General features: G+C 40.1%; 1 pseudogene; it reads right to left on the reverse strand.

Annotated features, from left to right (window-relative positions):
* Positions 1–1,853: 1,853 nt before the first annotated feature.
* Positions 1,854–3,675, reverse strand: LOC140247015 (uncharacterized; annotated as a pseudogene).
* Between the last annotated feature and the right edge of the window lie 413 nt (positions 3,676–4,088).

The following is a 4,088-nucleotide window of genomic DNA, read 5'->3' on the forward strand; positions in this document are numbered from 1 at the left end:
ATCAGTAAAAGTAAAGAACATTATCAAATCAGAATGTGGATGAAACAGATAATGAAGAGAGAGGGAGAGAGAGAGAGAGAGAGGGAGAGAAAGGCTAATTTAGCAATGAAAATGGAAAAGGAAAGGTGAGTCACAAATCGAATTTGTTTGGGTGATATCCTGTTTGACATTTTTTATCCAAAATCTGGAAGTTCACCCAAACATTGTTTCTTCTTTTTAATCTTATTTTGTGCAAAGTAATAACTGCATTTCATATCTCCCTATTCATAACAGCATCATCTGTATTTTAAAATGGAGAATTATTATGACCTCTGTTCTCTGGCTGATCACCGGGCTGCGTGTTTCCAAACACATGGGTTAGTGTCCGGCTACATTATCTTTTGTATCCAGACTTCTTCCACTTTGTTATCTTTTGTATCTACGATGATTCGATTCCATCAATGTTCTTTTCCAGAGGGGCCCACACACTACAAGCTCTGTCTTTTTAGTGGGTCCCTCCATTTTTCGCACGGTATACATGTACTTCATTTCGATCACTTCTGTTTCTTTTTTACTATACAATGTATGATTACTATAGGTCCTCAATTATTGTACAGTCTTTTCATTTCACTATGTTCTATTTACCTTGTTCTCTGTTATCAAAAGAAGTGAAACATATGTTATGTCGAAAAATGAAATAAACTTTGAATTGAATTGAATTGAATTATGAATTAGTATCTCAATACTGAAGCATAACACTGTCTTACTGTTCACTCTCATATCTAATTCCCATGATATGTGAATTTCTGGGTTTATGAACGGCGATACACTCAGTCTACCAAACTTTAATTAATATCGTGATAACTAGTCGAGCTGTAAGTTGGAAGAAAAAAAAAAGAGCTAATTTACCTCAACACTAAAAAATATGCATTTGGCCAGATTCCTTGCAGATTCGAGAATGAACGGGGGGGGGGGGGGGAGGGCAACCAAATCATGTGCCTAATTTTCAAATTTCATCTTTTTGGAAGCACATTGTGAACTTTGTGTCAAACCATGGCAGGCATTATCACTAGGGTTACAGAAAATGATGTATAAAAATTGCTCGTCACTATGTCTTCATCCAACGGGGACCCAAAGGGAACACCAGAACCCCCACATAAGAGAATCTAGAAAAAGAAAAATCCAAAACCAAAGATACTGTTTGTGAATACGTTGGTAAATCAATACCTCGAGGTCTGTAATAGATTCTGGGCAGACCCCATGGGTCCGCGAACGACTTGGTAGCTACTTTTTAGATTTGATCGCATGTTTTGAAAGTGCACGATCAAACATTCTAAATGAGAAAAGAAATGAATATACAAACGGACACCCAGGAGCCCTCAAACCTGCCCATGTCCATTTCTTTTTTAATGTTCATAGGTAATAGTCTGCAAGAATGCTTGCAAGGTGAACATGCCCCAACTCAGCTGAGCGCGAGATACCATGTCTCTTGTTGGTCATTTCAATTATCATAAGAGCATTCCCCAAAGCCTGATGTTGTATAATTTAGAGCCCTAATATCTCAAAACATGTTGTAACTGACAATGTTTATTTTGAGGAAATCATCATCCGCAATCATCCGTAGAAAACCATAACTTTAAGAAATGATTAAGATGATTATATGTGTATAAATATTCAGGTGACCAGGCGTGACATATGCGCAGCCCATTCCTAGGATTATCGCTTAAACTTCATTCAAATTGTTAAAATATTCTATATAGAATATTACACCAAAGAATTGTGTTTGTTTGTTTCGTGTGTGTGTGTGTGTGTGTGCGTGTTTTACACTGGACAACCATTGACTGCCGAACAAGTGTCTGCTATGACTATTCAGGTTAAATCGCATCAAATATGTAGAGTCTATATGAAGTACAGAAAGCTATCTCACCACTCTCAAACTCTTGTAGATAGTACCACAACCATGAGCGTTGTATTTTAAAATTAGTAATAACATTGTGCACATGTTTCAAATCACTAGTGTATCGATCGATACTGACGAGACCCTCATTATGCCTCACCCAGGCTACAATGACCGAATCATCTCGACAAACAGCTGGGTAGGCATCCATACCCTCCTTCTTCAAGACATTCTCCTTCTTCCCCTTACCGCCAAGGCATACGACATTTGATGCAGCTTTCAGTATCAGTTTCCCTGTGTTGTGAAAGGAGAATATTTGCTTAGGTGTATACCCATCACACATCATACTCCTGACAGCCTTACCACCATGTGGGATAAATACCAGGAGCCTTTCTATACGCAAATAACTCACATAGATATTATCATCTCCATCCACAGTGAGACCACCCAACCCAGCATCATCAAAACTTGTCGTCTCGAACGTGACGTCAAGCTTCTCCCACTGTGGAGTGTAGAGAGACATATTATTGTTCTGTGCATCACGTACAACACTTCGGCCATCAGACAGGTATCCAATTCCAAAGACATTGACATCCTTAAGGACCGTCTGCTGTAACTCGCCATCCCGGGAGTATAGATGGATTCCACCTTCCAAAGTTTGAGGCACGAGCGATCCAGGTCATGCTACTTTGGCTAGGGAGCTCTACGTCTGCTTTGACATCCAGAGCGTAACCTTTCAGCTCTCCAAGACAAAGTTCAGACTTCACGTATCTACGGAATGATATCGTCTTAGCGCGTTCTGCCACAGCTCTCGGTGATTGATCGTCAGGATCATTCCGCGCCAAAATGCTTTTCAAGTTCTCGACCAGCGTGTTGTGTGCTATCAATGCGTTTTTTTCGAGCGGAACCTTCATACCGTTAGTTACCAGCTCTTCCATGGCGTCCATGTGACTGATTGCTTGCCGACTCTCTTCCTCCATGACTTGTAATTTCTTCTTGAATTTTTCAGACCAATGTTTCACTTGACTTTTCAGGGCTTCTCTACTGGCTGACAATAGCTGCATGTATTCATCATACGTCTTATCGATGTCATCACTGAGCTTTCTAAACCCAGTTGTTATTTCATTGCGTTGTGTCTCTATGAGCTCGATATGATTTTCAATGGTCGTTTTCTTTGATTTTACTCCTTTTTTCAAATCCTTGATATTTTCCATTACTTTTTCCTCGTGGATAGTTGCCTCTTCGATATTATGTCCTGCTTGTGAGTGTCTCAACATCCCACACTTACAGCAGACGTACTCGCGACATCCAGTGCAGAAACACTCCTCGTCATCATTAGGATGTTTCTTACATTTCCGTCGTCTCTTCAGCGGAACTTTTCCTGAGAGCACCTCACTCATGGGCACCACTTCGTGGGTGGAGAACAGTTTCCAGGTAGAGTGGCCGACTTCACACGATTTACACATATATTTCCCACAGTCCTGGCAGTAGGACACACCTGGCGACTTTTCGTCCATCGCACAAACTGTGCATGGTGGATTCTTGGTTTTCACTTCGTCCACGAGAGAACTCAGCGGTACGTTTGTTTGTAACTTATCTACATCTGCACTGGGCAGGGGCGTTTCTTTCCAGCATATAGGGCATTTTATAGTTTCCTTGTCGGACTGAGTTTGAGATATCCGATGAAGACATTTTTTGCAGAACGTGTGAGAACATGTTAGTGATTTAGGTTGGCTGAAAAGAGTCAGACAGATAGGGCATTCCAGATTCTGGCTGATGATTTGATGAAACGTTGCCATGGCGTCTATTTGTCTAAAAGCAAAAGAAACACAAAGTGGTGAAAACATCGAGAAATACCATAAAAAAACTGAGTTTAGCGTTCACCAGATAGAAGAGGCGAAAGTTCGTGCAAAACATGTTGTTAGAAAGTATACATTCTTAAAACCGAACGAAATAATGAAGCACAATCTAACAGACCAGTGTGAATGGTTTTTTTTTTCAAATTATATTTGCTGAGGATAAATTTCCGGGTTCAAAGAAGCTTCATTATTTAGGATGGTTCTTTTGAGTGGAGGAGATCACATTGAGGTATTGAGTGGGCCGTCCTACGATGATATAGAATGATATTAGATGGTACTCGTTGATACTCTTAAAGAAGTATTCGGAAAACAATAATGAGTTGTACTGTGTTACGATACACTCACCAAAATAT

Source organism: Diadema setosum, chromosome 3, assembly GCF_964275005.1.
Source record: "Diadema setosum chromosome 3, eeDiaSeto1, whole genome shotgun sequence".
NCBI lineage: Eukaryota > Metazoa > Echinodermata > Echinoidea > Diadematoida > Diadematidae > Diadema > Diadema setosum.